This window comes from Triturus cristatus, chromosome 7 (genome assembly GCF_964204655.1).
Source record: "Triturus cristatus chromosome 7, aTriCri1.1, whole genome shotgun sequence".
In the NCBI taxonomy this organism is placed as follows: Eukaryota; Metazoa; Chordata; class Amphibia; order Caudata; family Salamandridae; genus Triturus; species Triturus cristatus.
This window is the reverse complement of record NC_140590.1, coordinates 1,258,867,760-1,258,884,849: the sequence shown is the minus strand read 5'-3', so window position 1 is coordinate 1,258,884,849 and position 17,090 is coordinate 1,258,867,760. Positions and strand designations below refer to the sequence as shown.

General features: G+C 48.2%; 1 protein-coding gene across 1 annotated transcript in view; it reads right to left on the bottom strand.

Moving 5' to 3' along the window:
* The window catches only part of TRIM72 (tripartite motif containing 72), an 85,771-nt gene extending 73,660 nt beyond the window's left edge, over nucleotides 1–12,111 (bottom strand). The window contains exon 1 of the mRNA XM_085618754.1: nucleotides 11,966–12,111. The gene's annotated coding sequence lies outside the window, so the exon portion shown is untranslated. The remainder of the gene's footprint in view (nucleotides 1–11,965) is intronic.
* Between the last annotated feature and the right edge of the window lie 4,979 nt (nucleotides 12,112–17,090).

The following is a 17,090-nucleotide window of genomic DNA, read 5'->3' as shown; positions in this document are numbered from 1 at the left end:
GTCCCACCATCATCGTAATCATGCCCTTAGTGTGTGGATGTAAAATGATATTTTATTTACTTGAGTTTTATATAGCGCTGGCTAGACCCGGAGGTATCAGAGCGCTTTACATGAGGCGAGTTACATAGGTTACAAATTACACATTGTTACAGAAGGTACATACGTTACAGGTTACATCCGTTGGTTCAAGGCATGTAGAAGGGTAAGGGGGTAATGTAAAAGGGTAGCGGGGAGGGAGATTAAGCGGAGCATAGGCATAAGGATAAACAAAGTAGGCAGGGGAAGAGAAATTCAGGGGAGAGAGGAAAGGAATAGGGAAGGTAGGCAAAGAGTGAAGGAGGGAAGAGGTGGGGGAGGGGGTAGAAGACACAGTATGGAAACGAGGAAGTAACTGTGTCTGACGTCCGGCTGGGTGGGAAATGGTTCCCCGCGGTAGAGGGGTCATTCCCAGTCCTCCGTTATGTGTGATTCCCTTGACGCGGTTGACTCTCTCAGCGGGGTCGCTGAGACTCCAAGGCATAGATGTTGGATCACTCCCCAAAAAGGGGAGAGGAGTGCTTTGGTCACAGGCACACTGAGAAGACTGAAGGAGGGAAAAGGTGGGGGGAGGGGGGAGGAAACCTAGTGTGAATACAGTGTCCGACATCCGGCAGGGTAGGATACGGTTTCCAGTGGAAAGGGGATCAATCCCAGATCTCCACTATGTGTGACACCCTTGTCTCTGTGGACTCTCTCAGAGGGGTCTCTGAGACTCCAGGGCAAAGATGCTGGATCCATCCCCAACAAGGGGAGTAGGAGCGCTTTGGACAAGGGCATACTTATGGGGGCCATTTTAGGGAGTTGGGTTGGAAAGAGAGAGGCACTCATTGTAGCAGGGTCTCCCCGACTGGGGGTTCTTCCTTGTCAGTCCCTGTAGCGCATTCGTCCATGAGCTGCATGCCCTTTGGACTCTCTCGGCTTTGTTATTCATTTAGCAGCCGCCGGGTGAAGGGGAAGTTCCCAGGACACGCGCCCCACTCCGGGGGCTCCTGAGTATCCCACAGATGTCCCAGTCCCTCAGGCAACCTCGGCAACGATCCCAGGCCCCTCCCCTCCGGCCGCTCCGTACCTATGTCGCAGGAAGTAGGTCTTCCGCTAAAGCAGTTTTTCCTACTCGCAGGGGGCTGAGCTGCAGGGGCATGTAGCAGGATAAGAGTGGGGGGCGCCATAGATGTCCAGTGCAGGTTCCAACGGTTGTATAGTTACAAGTTGCGATATCTTAAGGTCAGAACACAGGCAATATGAGTCAAAATCAGTATCTCTGTGCAAAATAACACTCCTGACATGATGCCATCACTCAGTGTGGTCACCCAATGGTTGAAGTGGGGAAGATATATACTTTTTAAGTGCTGTTCTCTGTCAATGGGGGCTTTAAAGGTAAGGAAACTGGAATACTCCATTAGTCAGGTGATCTTTGTTTTGACACATTCTAATCATCTGTCTAAATTGGGAGTGCATTGGACCACTGCTCCCCCAATTGAATATGTTAGGTTATGAAAGCCTTTCATACCCAGACAGGGCCTGACTGGCTGTAGCGGGCACCGGATAGTTCCCCGGTGAGCCGGAGGGGTGGGAGCAGGTTTTGTGCCTGTGAGGGCCGTTTTTCCTCATGTGGGAGCCAGTTTTGCAGTAATGCTTCAATTTTGGCCCCTGCTCCCAGGGCCGGTCAGGCAGGGACATCCCCCTCCCCACCTGCCCTCTATGACCCCTGCTCCAAGGGCAGTTCGAGGAGCAATCAACACGGGCTGGTTGAGGTTCCCAGTCCGGCCCTGCACCCAGATGCGGTAGAGACACTACTTTCACTCTCCTTACAGAAACAGTATCTTCCAACTAATTTTTTATATACTCCTCCCACAAAGCATGGAGCTCAGCAGGCACTGATGCTGCGTTGGCCCTGACTGATAGTACATATGATTACCGACATAAAGGGATAAGAAATAAAGGAACAACACTCCAAAATTCAAGCAACCAACTGATTGCTGAATGAGCGGAAGCCTTTCTCACCTGAATAAGGGCACAATGCACATTTAGTACTTGTTTCTTCATTGACGTATATCTAACAGGCACCGTGTATCTAGTCTACACCCAATAACATGACACAACAATGAAACAGTAACATTAAAACAAAACCCAGCAGGCATAGTGAAAGAACGGGTAGTGAGAATAAATTCCTCACAGAATCCCAGACTCTGACTTCTCTTCCTTGGCCAGCCAAGTCAAAATGGTGGGTCAGTGCTCTGATACCCATCTTTCCTTAGGTATGACAAACCATATCAAGCAGGCACACATTTTTCCCAGCTGTTTATTAACAAACTATGATTCTTCCCACCTCCTCCCAACTTCCATTCAGCATCACACAATCTGGATAAGTAGTGACGCTGAGATTAGAACCCGGCTCCAGAACCAGTCTCTTACCCCCATCTGAGCCTATCCACTAGACCATATTTAAATTTAATCAACAACATATCATCTTAACCACTGAAACGCATCTCAGCCCATTCACTACAAGATATCTCAGAGTCATTTTACCATTAATCCACATTTGACACAAATCACTACGACTCACATCAACTTAAAAAATAAACCACTTCTTCTCACAAAAATAGGTAGCAGGTCACAAACGCAGCTAATCACTACAGCTTGACTAGTAGTTTAAGGAAGTATTGAATTACTGGAGAAACCGGTATATCTATCTAGAGGCACCAAAATATGACATCAAAGGGTAGCGCATTTTGGTTTTTGTTGTGACTTGATTGTCGCCTCTCCTTTCTGTTAGTCACATATTCCCTACTGCTCAGCCAGGATGACTGTTGGAATGTGTGGTGATGTCACGGAATGCTTTCGTGCCTGGTGATGTGCTGAGTGACAGTTGGTGTGTCCAGGCTAAGCAGCTGGGAGGCTGCTTCTGGTGGGGTTACCTTACATCTTATTTACCATCTTATCTACCAACGTCATCTTCTGTAACTGGAACAATAAACTACCTTGTGGAGATTTACCTTTTGGCTACATTTGGACTTTTTTTGCCTACGACCTTTTTCACATAAGATTCACACACAAAACCCGAGATATGACCTACTGCGGTATATATGCATATCTCGTTATTTGTATCTATGTCAAATTGTAATACATGCCAATGCTGTGTGAAATTGTGGTTCTTTACTATAAATGTAAAGACAATCAGTGGAATTATAAAAATAAATTAATAATCAATTTCAGATTGGTAATTTCTTTCATACATTTTACAAGCAGTAGGTGTGCTGTCATGTGACATATGTAACCTACCATCCATTTGTCAATGCATTGTGGGGTGACAATAATTGGAATCACAGCAGCAGACTAGGCCTTTCAAGTTAATGAGAAGCAATGTAGCTTGGGCCTTGTAAACTGAGAATAAAAGGTATCCTGTGTGAGGAGCAGGGGCACAAACCCCATTGTGCTAAGAGGGCTTTAGTGCCCCCTATCCCCATGTTTATTATTTATTTATTTAAGGAGTTTTATATAGCGCTGGCCGGACCCGGGTGTATTGGAGCGCTTTACAGCAGTTTTTCGCAAGAGTCATATAATAGAGCCTGTTATCTTGTTCTACATATTGGTTCGGAAGTCCAAGTGTGCTGTGCAGTACTGAGGTAGTACGTGAGTCCTGAGATAGCTTCGATTAGTGCACATTGTCTTGGGTTGAACCACAGCAGTTTTTCACAAGAGTCATATAGTATAGCAGTGTTATACATATAGGTTTGGCGGTCCAAGTGGGCTGTGCAGTATTGAGGTAGTACGTGAGTCCAGAGATAACCCCGATTAGTGCACGCTGTCTTGGGTTGAACCTCAGCAGTTTTTCGCAAGAGTCATATCGTAGAGCAGTGTTATACATATGGGTTCGGAGGTCCAAGTGTGCTGTGCAGTATTGAGGTAAAGCAAAACCAAAGGGGATGATGGACGGAGTGTTGAACATTGCAAGCACTCACCCCCAGTCAACTGATCTGTGTTTAATCCATCATCATTCTTTAGCTCACTCCGCCACCCCAGTTCAGACATGGCAATATGCAAATCAGTCTGACCCTGTGCCTCATGCGAACAGTCCATCCCCGAACTGCCAAGCCATGTCTTCCCTGGACCGGAAACAAGCATCCTGGGACCGGTTTCTGGCTAATCAGCCATCATCAGCCAGGCTAGCTTGAATCCAGTGGCAAGGTGAGCAAGGGACCCATGTCTGGGCATACCCTGCCAACTTAGGGCGAGCAAAGCAAAACCAAAGGGGATGATGGACGGAGTGTTGGACATTGCAAGCACTCACCCCCAGTCAAGTGATCTGGGTTTAATCCATCATCATTCTTTAGCTCACTCCGCCACCCCAGTTCAGACATGGCCATATGCAAAAACAGTCCAGCCCGAACTGCCAAGCCATGTCTTCCCAGGAACGGAAACAAGCATCCTGGAACCGATTTCTGGCTAATCAGCCGTCATCAGCCAGGCTAGCTTGAATCCAGTGGCAAAGTGAGCAAGGGACCCACATCTGGGCATACCCTGTCAACTTAGGGCGAACAAAGCAAAACCAAAGGGGATGATGGACGGAGTGTTGAACATTGCAAGCACTCACCCCCAGTCAACTGATCTGGATTTAATCCATCATCATTCTTTAGCTCACTCCACCACCCAAGTTCACACATGGCCATATGCAAATCCGTCTGACCCTGTGCCTCATAGGAACAGTCCAGCCCGAACTGCCAAGCCATATCTTCCCTGGACCGGAAACAAGCATCCTGGGACCGGTTTCTGGCTAATCAGCCGTCATCAGCCAGGCTAGCTTGAATAGAGTCACAAAGTGAGCAAGGGACCCACGTCTGGGCCTATCCTGCCAACTTAGGCCGAATAAAGCAAAACCAAAGGGGATGATGGACGGAGTGTTAAAAAACGATGGATTTAGGCCCATTTAGGCCCTGTACTGGGGTGAATGTATGACAATGTTCTGCATTCTGTCCATCAATTGCTGTTTTTGCAGTTGTCACCCCGAGTGGGACGGGTGTGCCCAGACGTGGGTCCCGTGCTCGCCATGCCACTGTAGTCAAGCTATCCTGGCTGAAGAGGGGTGAAACCCCGGAACCGGTCCTAGGAGGCTTGGTTCCAGTCCAGGGAGGACCTAGCAGTGCGGGCTGGACTGTTCCCATTGGGCACAGGGTCAAGACTGATTTGCATATGGCTGGGTTCAAACTGGAATGGCGAGCAAAAAAATGATGGATTTAGGCCCAGATCTCTGTACTGAGGTGAATGCATGACGTTGTTTTGCATTCTGTCCATCAATTGTTGTTTTTGCAGTTGTCACCCCGAGTGGGACGGGTGTGCCCAGACGTGGGTCCCGTGCTCGCCATGCCACTGGAGTCAAGCTATCCTGGCTGAAGAGGGGTGAAACCCCGAAACCGGTCCTAGGATGCTTGGTTCCAGTCCAGGGAGGACCTGGCACTGTGGGCTGAACTGTTCCCATTGGGCACAGGGTCAAGACTGATTTGCATATGGATGGGTTCAAACTGAAATGGCATGGTGAGCAAAAAAACGATGGATTTAGGCCCAGATCTCTGTGCTGGCGTGAATGTATGACATTGTTCTGCATTCTGTCCATCAATTGTTGTTTTTGCAGTTGTTACCCCGAGTGGGACGGGTATGCCCAGATGTGGGTCCCGTGCTCGCCATGCCACTGGAGTCAAGCTATCCTGGCTGAAGAGGGGTGAAACCCCGAAACCGGTCCTAGGATGCTTGGTTCCAGTCCAGGGAGGACGTGGCCTGGCAGTTTGGGCTGGACAGTTCACATTGGGCACAGGGTCAAGACTGATTTGCATATGGCTGGGTTCAAACTGGAATGGCATGGTGAGCAAAAAAACGATGGATTTAGGCCCAGATCTCTGGACTGGGGTGAGTGTATGATATTGTTCTGCATTCTGTCCATCAATTGTTGTTTATGCAGTATTGAGGTAGTACATGAGTCCTGAGATAACCTCTATTGGTGAACTTTGACTTGGGATGAACCTTTAAGGGGGGGAGGAACAGGGGGAGGTTAGAAAGGAGTGTTATACATATAGGATAGGGAGGTCCAAGTGTGCTGTGCAGTATTGAGGTAGTACGTGTGACCTGAGATAACCTCAATTAGTGCACTTTGTCTTGGGATGAACCCTTAGCGGGGGAAGGAACATGAGGTGGTCAGAGAGCAGGTAGGACATTGTGATACAGTGTCAGAGCGCAACGGCGATTAGGGATTTGCGTTGAGGCGGGGGCTATCCCTTCCGGAGGGAGCAGTTGAGAAAAAGTATTTTTAGTTGTTTTGTAGGTCTCGCCTGGCGTAGGACTGCGCAGACATGCGCAGTCTCGCTGGCGAGATTTAACGTTTTAGGGTAGATTTCTCTAGTGGGCTTTAAGCCCCGCCCCTCTTTTCCATTGGCTGGCGTCACCGTTTATGCTAAAAGGTGGCCAGCCATTGGAAAAGAGCGTCTAGTGACGTACACTTTTCTCTTTTAGAGCCGTCCCAGTTGGACTGGCTGTCCCGACTTACTGCTGGCGTAAAAGGTTTTTTTAACTTTATGGGGGCAAGCACATGGCCCCATAAAGATAAGAAACCAGTCATGCGAGACAGCCCAACTGGGACGGCTCGCGAGCCAGTCCAACTGGAACGACTCTAAAAGAGAAAAAAAAGCGGGAGGTGTTGTTGGTGTTGCTTGTTTCCGTTGAGGGTTCTTACCTTGCAGTCAGTACCTCTATTAGATGAGAAGTCGGTGACTGCAGAAAAGTCTGGTGCCATATTTCGGCGCCGGTAAAACTTGAACAGTTTCCTGAAGGCGTCCTCCCCCGACTCACGTGCCGAGAATCCGGCAGCCATATTTAATTAAAATAGTCCAACCTCAGGGTCGCGATTCGACACCTTAAATTGCAACAACTGTCTGTTTCTCCACTCCAGGCCGCGTCTTCAGGGCCCGTAACACTAGGCTGTACTCTGTCTTTCTTGGTCGGCAGCCATGTTAGGTGATCTCACCCTATCCGCATCTCAGGCTGCATGATGGCGGTAGCTCGGCGGGCACTGCCCCACGGCACGTGACGTCACGCGCTGCCGCCACCAGTTTCAGGCGCCATCGAGGACGACACTTCAGGCCTCGTGCGGGGTTCGCGCTGGTGAACCGGAGGTTGAGGCCGCGTGCACCGTCACCGGTGCTGACACAGGGACTCCGTGAGGCGGCCACAGGAGGCCTCGGTGCCCGAAGCCCGGTGAGACTGCGGGACTAGATGTGCCCCGGGGGCTGGGCACCGGTGGCGAGGACTCACCCCGGAGTGGGGAGAGCAGAGAGTCGGGCCAGAGGCAGCAGCAGGAGGAGGATCAGGACTGGGGCGGAGAGGCTGAGGGGGTGTGCGGGCAAGGAGATAAAGGGCTGGGGCGAGGAGGGCCGAGGAGATCAGGAGGGGAGCAGGGCAGAGAAACTAAGTGTTGGGGGTAGGAGGATAAGGAGGGCTGAGGTGATGGGAGGGGACCAGTGCAGCGAGCACTTGTTCTGACATGTTCGCTGCCGCTTGAAGGAGGGGGGATGGTCTTGTCTCCGGTGCTCAAACTCTGACCCAGTCTCGTGGCCTCCACCCACCTCCACCCGCAGCCCCTCTGGCTGGGTGGCACTGAGGGCTGGCAGGAAACCCCAGGGTGCACACTTCCTAATCTCTGTCAGATCACATGCCCCGTTTCCTCATTTTGAAGCCAGTTTTCTTTTGCTCTGTGACTTCAGAAAGATTCGTCGATGCTGGCACTGGTGCCCGACTGTGCCTCCACTTTGGGCCCCCCTCAACTCTTGCAAGACCCCGGGGGCGAGAGACCACCTTTCTTGAGTCCTGCATCCACCTGTCACTTCCTCTTCACAGACGCCGGAAGTCATCTCTGCCGGTCCAGGTAAATGCTTCGTTCCTATTGGCCGCTTCTTGTAACCGGATTAATAACTGGTAGCACCACATTCATGCGATTTAAAGCCCGTGTGACAGCAAAATCTACAGTGCAACAACCGTAAACACACGCATGCCTCCATAGCTGGGCGTTTACCCACAGTGCACAATGGTATAGTGCAGTGCACGGGAGACAGGGGGGTATTACACGTGCTGACACCAGCAGAGAGGCCAGATCCTAGTGTACTGGAAACAGCAGTTTCACTCTGTCCGGAATTTAATTCCGGACACATTCCCAGTGTCAACCAACCAAAGCCAACCTGCCACTCCATTCGACACATAATGGAAATACAGTTTTTCAAACTCGTCTGTTGCACTGAAGGGTCAGGACACAACACATGCAGGTGCCAGTGGAGGGGACTGGCAGTGTGATGGCGAGCGTGTGCCAAGGGTGGCAGGCTCCACCTGCCGTAAACCGATTTCATTCGGACCCAGAGCAGCCCCTGGCAGGGCGGCACCTAGGCGATGTGCTCTGAGCTGCATTCCGCTGCACTGTCTGCCAGCCACCACCATGCAAGGTGTTAAGTTAGGAAAGGGGCAGAGTGTGTACATCAAAACTCTGCAAGTCGAGCGCTGTGATGTGTCCATCGGGGAGGAATCGTGTAGATCTCCAAAGAATGTGTTCAACTGGTTTCTGCCAATCTTTCAAGCTCCAATACAGTAGACTTTCTCCAGGAAAATGTCCTTAGAGACAGTTCCAGCGAGTTCCGTGCTTCCGGGGTCAAAAGGATTGGTAAATGACCTCGGAAGGTCATGTGGTGTTCCATGAGATAACACGACAGTGGAAGACTGTGCGCAAAATAAATGACACATAACAATAACTATGCATGTGCCCTGAACTGGCCTTGTGTGTATTATTACAGAAACATACTGTACAGATGTTTACAAAATGTACATTTTCCTCCATGTTGAATTCTACGACCGCCCCAGAGAGTAACTAAAGACCTCTTTCATGCTGTGCTCAGTCCACTGTTCTACAGCAGCTCAGCTTTTGTAAATGACAGATGTCACTATTGTCACTAGTAGCACCGGGAATCACATCGTCGGCCCCAGAAGGTGGAAAAGGTCAACACCCCAGAACATAGCCTGAAAGTTCTAAGCAGATGTCCAGAGCAGGATATTAACCTACTGAGCTATCTTGCATCAATCAATCTGCACAGCGATTCCACACACTGAGTTCTGCATAAAGGTCTCTACAGCATGACATCATTTCCAAGGATATATATATCTTTTTTCCAAGGCCAATACGTATCTATCAGCCATGTGTCAGATTGATTTGATGAATACTACAAATCTGAACATGGATTTTCAGTGAGAACATATAACATTTTAATGCAAACGTTTTTTGCTTGTTCATTTGCTTTGGAATGCACTATTATGTTGCTGAGGCTACTTCAAAGCAAAGGAGGAAGGATACAACAGCAGGGGACTGTGCAGAACACAGTTCAGAGACAATCAAACAAGGTGACTGTTCGACCTGGCGTCTTTTGTCATGGGTTCCCGTGAAATTTTGCTTTCTGACCTCCTCTTCTGACTATGTTGTGAACTTCGTTTTTGCTCTCTTTAGGACTCTGTGGGCTTTTTCACTGCTACCAGTGCTAAAGTGCATGTGTTCTGTGTCTAAAATGTAATGGCAATTGGTTTCTCCATGATTGGCATATTTGATTTACTAATAAGTCCTCTGTAGAGTTCACTGCATGTGCCCAGGGCCTGTAAATCAAATGCTACTAGTGGGCCTGCAGCACTGATTGTGCCACACACTCAAGGAGCCTTTTAAACATGTCTCAGACCTGCCACTGTGGAGCCTGTGTGCACAGTTTGATATGCCATCTCGACCTGACAAGTTAACCTACATGTCAAGCCTAAACCTTCCCTTTTATTACACATAGGACACCCCAAGAGTAGGCCCCAGACAGCCCATGGGCAGAGAGCAGTGTACTTAAAAGGTAGGACACGTGTGTCACGAGTCCCCCGTGTCCCCTGTGCCCAGGGAGGGAACTGATGCGATACATGAGTGGTGGAGTGTACCTCACAGGTCTGGTTCTCTGCTCTCTTCTCAGCAGGAGGAACAGCCGGACTGGACTTGGCGTAGGGAACACGCAACCACAGAGGAAGCAGCTGGCGCCCACCGCGGCTCCTTTATGTGGGACTCGTACTTCGCAAGCCCCGCCCCCGGATTCAGCGTCACTGCTCCAGAACCAGTGACTAACAAGCATTAAAAATGCAATAGGTCTCGCCTTTCATTAAGTTAAAGCCATTTGCTTTGCTATACAATACCATTAGCAAAGCAAATGGCTTTAACTTAATAAAAGGCGAGGCCTATTGCATTTCCAATGCTTGTTTAATTTTGTGAAGGACGAGATAGTTCTGATATCTGCTGAGATTGAGTTCCAGATTTTGGGCGCGTTTCCGGCGAAGGATCGTGCAGCGGTTTTTTGTTTCCGTGTACTGCTGACTTGGAGTTCTCAAATATTCGACTGGCATTCTGGAGGCCATTTACTGTTTGATGAGACTGCCTTTAAATGCCCATACCTCCCGTGCCCCCTCAGCCCTGCTCTCTGTGCCTGATCTAGGCCTCTTCAAGGTAACCATTAGAATAGGATAGGTCCGCGTGGATGCAAAAGACAAATGAGCAGAGGGGATGCCCTGCACACCCAGACAACAACAAAAGCCAGAGATACAAGCTTGTCACAATGTGCAAGGCAATGAGAAGACAAACAATCTGTGAGGGATTTTGCTTTTCAAAGTAAAAAAAATATATGAAAAAGTAAACAAATATTAGTAGTGCTTTGTTTTACTTTCAAAGTGCTTCGACCCATTCATGATACGAGGCGTGGAATATTGCATTCTGGTTCTATCAGTCATTTTAGTCTCTGCAGATGACATCTATTGGGGACTATTATTTCAAACAACGCATAGCAGTAGCCGAAGTTGCTGTACTGCATTGGGTAAAAGGGAGAGGGCAGGACAGTGACACGTCGACAGACATATGGAGCTCCTGCTCTCTTCCCAAGTGCTGTGCACAATTTGTCTAATTTGCACCAGCACCCACCTTTGCACCATGCAAAGGTGTGCACATGTTCTCTGAGACAGGTTTTGCACTGCCAGTGCAATACACAATGCTTAGACTGATTTAAAACTTTTCCCACATTGGAATGTGTGCTGTACAGGGCCGCAGACATGCTAAGTTTGGAGGAATAAAAACATTTCAACTACATTACGTCTTCCTCAAGGCAGCACAAATTTAGTTGTTGTAAAGCCCTGTTTACCAATGTTAGTAGACATGGCTTTGGAGACAACCCCCACTCCCCCACCCCCCACTCCCTCCCCTCCCCCAAAGTTTGGGTCCAGTTGCATGCCTGATGAGGAGCACACAGTCACATGAATACTTTCCTCAAGCGTGTGGTATTTAACTGGTCCACTTTCAGAACAGATCCAACTTCCATGTAACATTTAATAAACATGTCGGCCATTTTACCTCGGGCCCCCACCACTCACTCTTGGCTCTTCCTAAGGGATTTCCGTGTTTTCCTGGCAAACCTTAATGGGTGCTCAATCTTTTGCAGGTTAGCGAAGAGTTCACCAGGAACTTAAACGCAGGGCATAACCCCAAAAGTATCCTTGGCCACACTCCTCTCGAAAACCTCCTCTAACTTACCCAAGTGTGAGAGATTCGCTCACCCCATAGCCAGTATCTCTCAGAGTTGGGGAGTCTTATATGATAGGGGATCGACCCGTCAAGATATCGGGGAAGAAGCCCTTTGGGTCTGGGCGAGGTACAGGCATGCTCTACCTGACCCCATTGCTTCTTCTACCCCAACCCTACCGACCTCTCAGAGGTACAGCCCTAACCACGGAGCCCACTATGGAAAACAGGTGTGATTTATAGTGCTTCAATACGCAATCTGGCCCACTAACCGCTACACATATTCCACCTTGTTAAAACACCGAAGGGCATTAATCTGACCTGGAAGTGTGGAGGTCGCTCCCGCTCGTGGGCTGTCACAGCAGTCTGCCGCGGCGCTAGATTGAGACTGAGTGAGGGTCCGCACGAGGAATCTCGGCGCCGCCCTCGCGCCCCCACCTCCCACTTAACACCTGCGTCCTATTTCTGTCGAGGGCACGGCTGGCACGAGGCCTGTGGCAGCTGAGAGAAGGGGGAGGGGCACGCGGGCCGGGGGACAGACGAAGAGAGCAAGAGATGACAGCACGAGAGAATGGACAGCCGTGGGGTGAATAAAAAGTGGAGAGAAACATAGGAATTTGTATATAGCGCTTGATACGATACGTTTCTGCGGTTTAGATTCTCTGTTTATAATTGATGTTACAATTACCAGTCGTACGTAGGATCCTGAGGCTGAAGTTGGAAACATTATGGCTATTTATTTGAGTCACTGTTACTCTCTCTTACAAAGAGAGAAGAAAGTTGGGGTGGCGTAAGCAAGTGTTCACGCGAGTGCGCAGAGTACAGGGAAGCAAGGGGATAGGGGGGCGGGTGAAGCAAACAAGAAACAGCAACAGGGCATCGAAAGGAGGAACGATGGCAAATAGAGGCAGGAGAATAAACAACCACTGGCAAAGCAAGTAGTGTTAGCTTTAAAGTGCCCACGCATTTAAACATAGGTATTCGCGAATGCTTCTTACATGCATTGCATGCATAAATGGCATGTATCACATTAATGTCTGTCCATCTGGCTTTGTCATTGGTGGAAACCAAAGTAGCAAAATGGGATTGGATTGCTTTAACTATAGGATGCATTTAGTGAGAAATTGTATGTGGCAAAGTGGCGAATGACTGTATTTTTAGGACGTAAAATAGTCCCCATGTATTTCAATGGATGCATTTGCAGGAAGGCAGAATGATACGCCGAATAGCCAACAGCATCCGGTTAAAAGTCGGTGATTAATTTGTATAATAATAAATGATGTTTCCCAAAGTGTTTGAGAGAAGGCCGCAACCCGCACTGACAAATGTCAGGATTGCTGCATATCAAGCTGTGTAGACTGGATTTTACCTCATGCCTCTTTCTTCCACCTCCATAAATTCTCTGCCCCCTTGTCTCACTCCTGTAACTCTGTTTCAATCCCTGCAATTGACCTTTGCCATTGTTTTCCCGCCTTTCTCTTCCTCCGTTTATTGCTTTCTCTCTCTTATTCTGGGTCAAAGTTGAGAAAAAGTAAGTGCTATTTGGCCCCATCTGCACCCACCGGCTCAAATTAAGAGTTCTACAGAGTTATACTCCTCTGAGTGGAGCCAAAGACCACTCTATGTATATTTTAAAGAATTGTTAACAATATATTAGCCATATAATATAAGCCACACTGCAATTCGACAGGCTTCCAAGCAGGCACACTCTATCAGTGTAGCGTGCTACTTGTCCACAAATGCATTGCAATCAGTAGCGGTCCGTGGAGGGAGTTCGGTGGGGCATTTTGCGATGCAGCGCGCGCAAAGGAATTCGTTTTATTTATTTAAATGTGTACTTATCCCCCCCGTTCATCCATATTCCGGTGTTTACATTTCCCCACTCTGCCACTCCCCCGCCCCGCCTCACTGCCCCACCAAGCTCCCTCCACGGACCGCTACTGATTGCAATGCAATTACAATACAATACACTGTGGAGTTCTTTCACCTACGTGCTCTGCAGAATTGTTTTTCGACATTTGGGAGATTGCTGGCAGGGTAAGAATATAAATTCTTTCTGTAGGGGAAAGTGCCCCTTTTTGCATGGTCACCCTACATTTTTGCCAGATATCAGATGCACTTTGACTGAGTGTTCTCTGGGTCCCTGCCAATCAGGTTCCCAGGGTCTGTGTTCTTTCCCAAAACAGTACCATTGCTCCCAGAATTGGCACACCTTTGGTCCACTTTTAAGTCCCTTGTAATAGGTACCAGTGGTACCAAGGGCCTTGTGACCAGAGAGGGTCCCTTAGGGCTGCAGCATGTATTGTGCCACCCTAAAGGACCCCACACCTAACACGTACACACCTCCATTGCAGGCTATGTGTTGTGGTGTGGCTAAACTAAAAGAGTCGACATGGCACACTTTCCTGAGGACCATGCCTACACACCACTGCCTGTGGTATAGATAAGTCACCTCTCCGGCAGGCCTTACAGTCCTAAGGCAGGTGAGGGAATAGCTGCATGAGCAATATGCCCTGACAGTGTCTTAGTTCATTCTTGTACACTGCAAGTGCATTGAAGCAATTTTGAGTACATGCGCTGGGAGTTTGTCAACACGAACTCCACAGCTCCTTGATGGCTTTACTGAAGACTGAGAAGTTTGGTATCAAAATTCTGCCTTCAACAAAGACTATTTTCTCCCGTAGGCACTGGACTTGTCAGAAAAGAAACCCACCCAAGGAGTCCAGATCCAGGCAGATCTGTGACGACTTGCACCACTCTGCACCCCTCACCCATGGCCTGAGTCCAAGTGGCCCATCTATCCAGTGACGTCTCCTTGGTGATCCTGACCTGGGATCCAGTGTTGGAAGAACTCTCCTGACCTTTTCCACAACACCGGCAGGCTCATCTTGAAGGGTCCCCCGACCGGATCTGGTGAGAGAAACCCAATGACCAAAGACACCCCTGTACCCGCAACCCCCAGGCTTTGGAGTGCCCAACTGATGGTGCCACGGGGTGCCCCCACTATTTAACTCACCTCTCCAATTGAAACCAACTAATAACCAAGACTAAAGGCACACTATCAAAGTTTAAAAACTATCAGCTAATGAGCTGGGTCACGAGCCTCGGGCATAACGAAACAGGAACGAGAGAGATAGAGAGGAAATTCCAAGGAAACAGGGCATTAAAACAGGAGGTCTTAAGCTGAAACTGGGTCTTTATATCGGCCGGGGAAGAAGAGTTTACCTTGCCTGTCACGATCTGGGGGAAAGAGCTGCCGACGCTGGATGTACAAGACAGATGGCAAGTATCTATGGCTACATGTTGGTACATTGTCAAATCTGCCTCTTTAAGAAAGAATCATTTGTTCACTATACATAGAGCGTACTGGTGACCGAAGAGGTTGTCTAAGTTAAACAAACAGAAGTTGAAAAGCTGCCCAAAATGTGGAGAAGAGAGGGCGAATGACGTACATATGTTCCGGCAGTGCCTCCAGCTCGCAAAATTTTGGAATGAAGTCGGTAAGGTTCTCACGGATTTACTGGGCCAACAAATAGAGGTAAGCATAGATCTTGTTATAGTTGGGGTCCGCAACTTCATTGAAGGTTTTCCCAAACTAAGTAAAAAACAGGAAAACCTCCTTTTCCTCTTAATTTTATTGGCCAGATGTGAAACGTGTATCAAATGGATAATGCCCAACCCACCAACTCAGTGGGAATGGTTGTCATTGATTTCGAGGGTAACTAAGTTAGACGGTAGTGGGAGACAAAGCAAGGGATATCATTTTTGTGATATTTGGAGCGGAGATAATTTGAGTATATTGGATTTTTTGAATGGCTTATGGATGTCCAATGATTATGCAATAGCAATAACCAACAAGCAATGGGCTTGTACGAGTAGTTAAAATGGCTAGCTCCCCTAAGCGAAAGGTAGACCTTGGAAGTGAAAAAAAGAGGGCCCTGCCGGACAGATAAAAAGATCTCCCCCAACATCTTGTTTCCATAGGGGGATGACCTAAGTCGTAATAGACAAGATCAGGGCCCCTGATACCTCCTACTCCAGCATATTGCACAAAAAGGCCAATAAAAAAAATTTCTGAAAAGTTTACTTACCTGTAACTGAGTTCAACTCGGTTCCTAAAATCTAAGTACCTAAAGTAATATTTTGTTAAACATTGGACTGGAGTTAGTCATTGAGCGCGTTTTCCTGCCTTGTATGAGTGTGTAAAACCAATTCATTCACACTATCCTCTGATAAGTCTAACTGCTACGCCCAGCTACCACTAAATTGAGATTAAGGTATTATCTACCTTTTCCTCTGCTATACCTTTGGGGACTTACTGGATCCTGCACACACTATATCTCTTTTTGATATGGTGTATACAGAGCCAGCTCCCTACACATTCCATGACCCAGACCAGACATAAGCAGAAGCCAGAAGCTGGAAGATTGTGGGATGATTTTGTCAGGTCCATCCCTATACTGACAACTTTAGGAAACTGCCGTAGGGTTCTATTTATAGGCAGTACAAGCTAGCCACTAACAGCCTCTGTTATTGACCTCTACCTAGTGTCCCGACACTTTTCTCCAATTCAATGAAATGTCCGGGTTTTTAAACAGTGTCCGGGTTAAACATACAAATGTCCCGGTTTTTCATTTGTTTCGGTTGTTTGAGCATGCGCGTGCATGCTCTCTTTGCACTGATTAAAGCGTGACGTTTAGGTGAGCGTTGTAGCAGGAAGGGAAATCGGGCTTTGAATGGGATGGGGGGTGGGGAGAGGTGCTCCTTTCATTCCACAGCGCGAGGTTCAGCGCTTTGAATGTGACCTCTGTCTCCAGGCCGAGAAGTCAAAGGATGCAATCTGCATACATTCACACCTAAATGCCGGTCACTTAGGGTGCTTCCAGAGATAACTTTGTTTTGTTAATGCAGCGCTCCTGCTCCAACAGCTACTGATGGCAGTGCGTCTTTGAATGTCTTTATTTTGTAAAAGCCTACTTGCAGGACCTGCTTATATCCTTGTTTAGAAACAGTAACCTGTTTGTACTTCGTGTCCAGGGCCGGCTTTAGGGCGGTGCGAGCGGTGCCACCGCACCGGGTGCTGGCTTCCTGGGGGCGCCGTGTTTTAAAGTTTATTATGCTTTTGAAGCACCTGCTGCAGCGTTTCTTTACCCCCAGCAATTACCAGGCCTCACATAAATGTCAAGATAACTCGTGTGATTAATAATCTTCCTGGAGAGAGATCAGCATTTTGTATAGTTGAGGTTTTGACTTCGGTGAAGTTAGTGTAGAGGGTTAACATGCCTGCTGCAAAGAACCTGTACCAAGTAGATTACAGAGTGCGTATGATGTAAACAGATCAGCAGATTACTGCTTTCAAAAGAGATATTCTTTTGTTACTTGCAATTTATAACTTAAAGTCCTGATATAGAATAGTGAGCTATTAACTTTCATCCTAGAACTGCAT